Source organism: Coregonus clupeaformis, unplaced genomic scaffold (assembly GCF_020615455.1).
Source record: "Coregonus clupeaformis isolate EN_2021a unplaced genomic scaffold, ASM2061545v1 scaf1141, whole genome shotgun sequence".
Classification (NCBI taxonomy): Eukaryota; Metazoa; Chordata; class Actinopteri; order Salmoniformes; family Salmonidae; genus Coregonus; species Coregonus clupeaformis.
In genome coordinates this window covers 162,181-170,289 of record NW_025534595.1, presented here as the reverse complement: position 1 = coordinate 170,289, position 8,109 = coordinate 162,181, and positions in this window count along the sequence as shown.

Sequence of the window (8,109 nt, the reverse complement as noted above, 5' to 3'; positions counted from 1 at the left end):
GTTGGAGGACTGTGGTAGTGATGGAGAGGAGAGGAGAGAGGTGAAGGACTGTTGTAGTGATGAGAGGAGAGAGGTGGAGGACTGTAGTAGTGATGGAGAGGAGAGGAGAGAGGTGTAGGACTGTGGTAGTGATGGAGAGGAGAGAGGTGGAGGGACTGTGTTAGTGTTGGAGAGGAGAGAGTTGGAGGACTGTGGTAGTGATGGAGAGGAGAGGAGCGAGGTGAAGGACTGTTGTAGTGATGAGAGGAGAGAGGTGGAGGACTGTAGTAGTGATGGAGAGGAGAGGAGAGAGGTGTAGGACTGTGGTATTGATGTAGAGGAGAGGAGAAGAGAGAGTTGGAGGACTGTGTTGGTGTTGGAGAGGAGAGGAGAATGTGGAGGACTTTGGTAGTGATTGAGGGGAGATGAGAGAGGTGGAGGACTGTTGTAGTGATGGAGAGCAGAGGAGAGAGGTGGAGGACTGTGGTAGTGATGGAGAGGAGAGGAGAAGAGAGAGTTGGAGGATTGTGGTGGTGATGGAGAGGAAAGGAGAGAGGTGGAGGACCGTTGTAGTGATGGAGATGAGAGAGGTGAAGGACTGTTGTAGTGATGGAGAGGAGTTGAGAGAGGTGGATGACTGTGGAAGTGATGGAGAGGAGAGAGGTGGGGGACTGTGGTAGTGATGGAGAGGAGAGGAGAGAGGTGTAAGATTGTGGTAGTGATGGAGAGGAGAGAGGTGAGGGACTGTGGTAGTGATGGAGAGGAGAGGAGAGAGGTGTAAGATTGTGGTAGTTATGGAGAGGAGAGAGGTGGGGACTATGGTAGTGATTGGAGAGGCGAGAGCAGGAGGACTGTAATAGTGACGGAGAGGTGGAGGACTTTGGTAGTGATGGATTGGGGAGAGATGGAGGACTGCGGTAGTGATGGAAAGGAGAGGAGAGAAGTGGAGGACTGCGGTGGTGATTAGAGAGGCGAGAGGTGGACAACTGTGGTAGTGATGGAGAGGTTAGGAGAGCGGTGGACTGTGGTAGTGATGTAGAAGAGAGAGGTGGAGGGCTGTGGTAGTGATGGAGAGGAGAGAGGTGGGGGACTTTGGTAGTGATGGAAAGGCGAGAGCAGGAGGACTGTAATAGTGACAGAGAGGTGGAGGACTTTGGTAGTGATGGAGAGGAGAGAAGTGGAGGACTGTGGTAGTGATGTAGAGGAGAGAGGTGGAGGACTGTGGTAGTGATGGAGAGGGGAGAGATGGAGGACTGTGGTAGTGATTGGAGAGGCGAGCGGTGGAGGACTGTGGTAGTGATGGAGAGGAGAGAGATGGAGGGCTGTGGTAGTGATGGAGAGGAGAGAGTGGAGGGCTGTGGTAGTGATGGAGAGGGGAAAGGTTTAAGACTGTGTTAGTGATGGAGAGGAGAGAGGTAGAGGACTGTGGTAGTGATGGAGATGAGAGAGGTGGAGGATTGTGGCAGTGATGGAGAGGGGAAAGGTTTAAGACTGTGTTAGTGATGGAGAGGAGAGAGGTGGAGGACTGTGGTAGTGATGGAGAGGAGAGGAGAGAGGTAGAGGACTGTGGTAGTGATGGAGAGGACATGAGAGAGGTGGAGGACTTTGGTGTTGATGGAGAGGAGAGGAGAGAGCTGGAGGATTGTGGTAGTGATGGAGAGGGGAGAGGTGTAGGACTGTGGTAGTAATTGAGAGGAGAGAGGTGGGGGGCTGTGGTATTGATGGAGAGGAGAGTGGTGTAGGACTGTGGTAGAGATGGAGAGGAGAGGAGAGAGGTGGAGAACTGTGTTAATGATGGAGAGGAGAGAGGTGGAGGACTAAGGTAGTGATGGAGAGGAGAGAGATTTCCTAAAGAAGTTAAATCCACTCTGTTTTTTGTTTCCTTGTCCGGCCCTATTTCACAACTTTTTGTTGTGGGTTTGGAGGGTTGATTTCAGAGGGAGCAACAAGGTCAGGATACATGCTTAATAGAGTTACAGAGTCAAAGAGAGATAGTTGATGGCTGGATTCAATCTGGATTAGAGGTGGCTGTATTAAAACTGGATTAGAGGTGACTGCATTCAAACTGAATTAGAGGTGGCTGTATTCAAACTGGAATTAGAGTTTGCTGCATTCAAACTGGATTAGAGTTGGCTGTATTAAAACTGGATTAGAGGTGACTGTATTCAAACTGGAATTAGAGTTGGCTGCATTCAAATTGGATTAGAGGTGGCTGTATTAAAACTGGATGAGAGGTGACTGTATTCAAACTGGAATTAGAGTTGGCTGCATTCAAATTGGATTAGAGGTGGCTGTATTAAAACTGGATGAGAGGTGGCTGTATTAAAACTTGATTAAAAGTGGCTAGATGAAAACTGGATTAGAGGTGGCTGGATTAAAACTGGATTAGAGGTGGATGTATTCAAACTGGATTTTAGGTGGCTGTATTAAAACTGGTTTAGAGGTGGCTGGATTAAAATTGGACTAGAGATCAGCTGTGTTGGTTGGTCTTTTCTTGTGGGAAACCTATTACAGTTGTGTTATATATTTTAGTCAAGGATGTGTACTTTGACTAAATGTGTATTTCATCTTTGTAAACACAGCTGCATACAGAGGCTGTATCAGTACTCTATCTGTATCAGTACTCTATCTGTATCAATATTCTATTGGTATCAGTACTATATCTGTATCAATTCTCTATCTGTATCAGTACTCTATCCATATCAATACTCTATCTTTATCAGTGCTCTATCTGCATCAATACTATATCTGTTTCAGTACTCTATCTGTATCAGTACTCTATCTGTATCAGTACTCTATCTGTATCAATACCCTATCTGTATCAGTACCCTATCTGTATCAGTACTCTAGCTGTATAAATACTATATCTGTATCAATACGCTATCTGTATCAATACTCTATCTCTATCAGTACTCTATATGTATCAGTACTCTATCTGTATCAGTACTCTAGCTGTATAAATAATATATCTGTATCAATACGCTATCTGTATCAATACTCTATCTGTATCAATACTCTATCTGTATCAGTACTCTATATGTATCAGTACTCTATCTGTATCAGTACTCTATCTGTATCAGTACTCTATCTGTATCAGTACTCTATCTGTATAAATACTATATCTGTATCAATACTCTATCTCTATCAGTACTCTATCTGTATCAGTACTCTATATGTATCAGTACTCTATCTGTATCAGCACTCTATCCGTATCAGTACTCTATTTGTTTCAGTACTCTATCTGTATCAGTACTCTATCTGTATCACTGAGCGGCAGCTCCTTTGATAAATGACTGATGAGTGACTGCTACACTTTATTAAAAAGTAATAACCATTTTTATAGGCCCCCTTCATGTGGTAAAGGACCCATGAATCAAAGGACAGCGGATGTCTGTATCTGATAAATGCCTCGTTTACCAGCCAGCAGTTATTTAGGAGCTGCTATTCATTTAAAAGACATTTCTCTCAGCTGAATACTGCTGCGTTGTGATAGGAGGACGCTTTAGCAGATAACTGGACATTATTATTTATTAATAGAGTTAGACACACAAACAGACCACACTGTGTTCAACAGAGACTGACAATACTGAAATGGATCGGATCGTTCATTGAGTTATAAAATATGCATCTAGGAGTATTAACGCATTATGCTTCTAGTGAAATGGCAGAGTTGGAATTCAGAAACTAGGAGCTGTCAGTTTCTGATCCAATCAAAGGCGAGCTGCTGGTTTTTAATGTCATTGTATCCAATTGCACACAACTGCATTGCATTTATCAATGGTAGTATTTGTTTTCTTATGGTCAGAAAACATTGCTTGACTGGACACTCCAATGCTCTGAGTGAATCTCCTATACCTACAGCAGTAGCATGTCTGTGATGTCTGGTTGGTTCTGAAAAGTAGAAGATATTCAAACGTTTGCATCCATCACAAGGCAAGACGAGCTATTCACCATTCACTATCCATTATTCACTATTCACTATTCACTATCCACTATTCACTATCCACTATCCACTATCCACTATTCACTATTCACTATCCACTATCCACTATCCACTATCCACTATTCATTATCCATTATCCACTATCCACTATTCACTATCCACTATCCACTATCCACTATCCACTATCCACTATTCACTATCCACTATCCACTATACACTATCCACTATACACTATTCACTATCCACTATCCACTATCCACTATACACTATTCACTATCCACTATCCACTATTCACTATTCACTATCCACTATCCACTATTCACTATCCACTATCCACTATCCACTATCCACTATTCACTATCCACTATTCACTATCCACTATCCACTATCCACTATCCACTATTCACTACCCACTATTCACTATCCACTATCCACTATTCACTATCTACTATCCACTATCCACTATCCACTATCCACTATTCACTATCCACTATCCACTATTCACTATCCACTATCCACTATTCACTATTCACTATCCACTATCCACTATCCACTATCCACTATTCACTATCCACTATCCACTATCCACTATCCACTATCCACTATCCACTATTCACTATTCACTATCCACTATCCACTATCCACTATCCACTATCCACTATCAACTATCCACTATCAACTATCCACTATCCACTATTCACTATCCACTATCCACTATCCACTATCCACTATTCACTATCCACTATTCACTATCCACTATTCACAATCCACTATCCACTATCCACTATCCACTATCCACTATCCACTATTCACTATCCACTATCCATTATCCACTATCCACTATTCACTACCCACTATTCACTATCCACTATTCACTATCCACTATTCACAATCCACTATCCACTATCCACTATCCACTATCCACTATCCACTATCCACTATTCACTATTCACTATCCACTATCCACTATCCACTATCCACTATTCACTATCCACTATCCACTATTCACTATCCACTATCCACTATTCACTATCCACTATCCACTATCCACTATCCACTATCCACTATCCACTATCCACTATCCACTATTCACTATCCACTATCCACTATCCACTATCCACTATCCACTATTCACTATCCACTATTCACTATCCACTATCCACTATCCACTATCCACTATCCACTATCCACTATCCACTATCCACTATCCACTATCCACTATCCACTATTCACTATCCACTATTCACTATTCACTATCCACTATCCACTATTCACTATCCACTATCCACTATCCACTATTCACTATTCAAACTAGCCTTATATTGCTGTGTGGAACCAGGTGTGTGGTCACATATTTTAGTAAGGAAGCTAATTATTCTGTCATTAGGTTAGTTTTACTAATACCTCTGTTTTGGTGGTGTTTCTAATTATCATTTAGCCTTTTAAAATGATAAACTTGGATTAGCAAACACAACATGCCATTGGAACACAGGACTGATGGTTGCTGATAATGGGCCTCTGTACGCCTATGTAGATATTCCATAAAAAATCAGCCATTTCCAGCTACAACAACCATTTACAACATTAACAATGTCTACACTGTATTTCTGATCAATTTGATGTTATTTTAATGGACAAAAAATATGATTTTCTTTCGAAAACAAGGACATTTCTAAGTGACCCAAAACTTTGGAACGGTAGTGTATGTGGGTGAATTCAGATAATGTCAGTCTGTCATTGTAGTTCATTTTGGGGCTAGCAACATTAACAAGGTATCATGGTCTTTTACACAATACCTTATTGCTTAGGCAGGTTTTTTTTAATAGTAGCATGCCCCCTATTTGACGGTCAACATTTCCCTCCTCCTGTAGGCTCATATGAGATGTAAGACCTGTGACTTTGTCCCATCCAAACAAACTGAACTTCTGAAACACTATAGGCTGAGGCATGGACACAGTCAATCACTGCCTTGTCTCTATGAAAATTGCTTTTGTTCTTTCAAAACATGGAGTACCCTCAGGTCACATTTGTCCAGACAATATCCAACTGACCAGTCAGTAAGGCGAGGAGAGGTCTTCTCTTTTAGATGTGAATTGTGCAACTCTCGCAGTTTCTCAACTGAAAATAATTATTTTGAACATCTTGGAATCCATCTTAAGAGTCACGAAACTGTCCTCTACGTATTTGACAAGTGTGGTTTTAGAACAAATGTTTATGGACCCTTTGCCTCTCATAGGAGATGTAGCTCAGTTGGTAGAGCATGGCGCTTGCAACGCCAGGGTCGTGGGTTCGTTTCCCACGGGGGGCCAGTATGAAAAATGTATGCACTCACTAACTGTAAGTCGCTCTGGATAAGAGCGTCTGCTAAATGACTCAAATGTAAAAATAGGAGCCGAAAACACAATCCTCATAGTGCGGAGGAACTTACAACTGGAATCTTGCAAAAATATGTAAAATACACAAGATAAAGATGTAGTCCTTGAAGAGGAGGACACTTTGGGAGAATCAGAATAATTGCAAAATGTAATTGTGCAGAAGATAGGCCACCTTTTCCTGAAATTGGAGAGTATTCCCAGTGTATCGATGAAGTGGTAGAGCAGCTGAAGTTCATATCGATGAGGTGGTAGAGCAGCTGCAGTTCATATCATGCTGTGTATCGATGAGGTGGTAGAGCAGCTGCAGTTCATATCGATGAGGTGGTAGAGCAGCTGCAGTTCATATCGATGAGGTGGTAGAGCAGCTGAAGTTCATATGGATGAGGTGGTAGAGCAGCTGCAGTTCATATCATGCTGTGTATCGATGAGGTGGTAGAGCAGCTGCAGTTCATATCGATGAGGTGGTAGAGCAGCCTCATTTCATATCGATGAGGTGGTAGAGGAGCTGCAGTTAATATCTATGAGGTGGTAGAGCAGCTGAAGTTCATATCATGCTGTGTATCGATGAGGTGGTAGAGCTGCTGCAGTTCATATTGATGAGGTGGTAGAGCAGCTGTTGTTCATATCGATGAGGTGGTAGAGCAGCTGCAGTTCATATCATGCTGTGTATCGATGAGGTGGTAGAGCAGCTGCAGTTCATATCGATGAGGTGGTAGAGCAGCTGCAGTTCATATCGATGAGGTGGTAGAGGAGCTGCAGTTCATATTGATGAGGTGGTAGAGCAGCTGCAGTTCATATCGATGAGGTGGTAGAGCAGCTGCAGTTCATATCATCTGTATCGATGAGGTGGTAGAGCAGCTGCAGTTCATATCATGCTGTGTATCGATGAGGTGGTAGAGCAGCTGCAGTTCATATCAATGATTTGGTAGAGCAGCTGCAGTTCATATCATGCTGTGTATCGATGAGGTGGTAGAGCAGCTGCAGTTCATATCGATGAAGTGGTAGAGCAGCTGAAGTTCATATCGATGAGGTGGTAGAGCAGCTGCAGTTCATATCATGCTGTGTATCGATGAGGTGGTAGAGCAGCTGCAGTTCATATCGATGAGGTGGTAGAGCAGCTGCAGTTCATATCGATGAGGTGGTGGAGCAGCTGAAGTTCATATGGATGAGGTGGTAGAGCAGCTGCAGTTCATATCATGCTGTGTATCGATGAGGTGGTAGAGCAGCTGCAGTTCATATCGATGAGGTGGTAGAGCAGCTGCAGTTCATATCGATGAGGTGGTAGAGGAGCTGCAGTTCATATTGATGAGGTGGTAGAGCAGCTGCAGTTCATATCAATGAGGTGGTAGAGCAGCTGCAGTTCATATCATGCTGTGTATCGATGAGGTGGTAGAGCAGCTGCAGTTCATATCATGCTGTGTATCGATGAGGTGGTAGAGCAGCTGCAGTTCATATCAATGATTTGGTAGAGCAGCTGCAGTTCATATCATGCTGTGTATCGATGAGGTGGTAGAGCTGCTGCAGTTCATATCGATGAGGTGGTAGAGCAGCTGCATTTCATATCGATGAGGTGGTAGAGGAGCTGCAGTTAATATCTATGAGGTGGTAGAGGAGCTGCAGTTCATATCATGCTGTGTATCGATGAGGTGGTAGAGCAGCTGCAGTTCATATTGATGAGGTGGTAGAGCAGCTGCAGTTCATATCAATGAGGTGGTAGAGCAGCTGCAGTTCATATCATGCTGTGTATCGATGAGGTGGTAGAGCAGCTGCAGTTCATATCATGCTGTGTATCGATGAGGTGGTAGAGCAGCT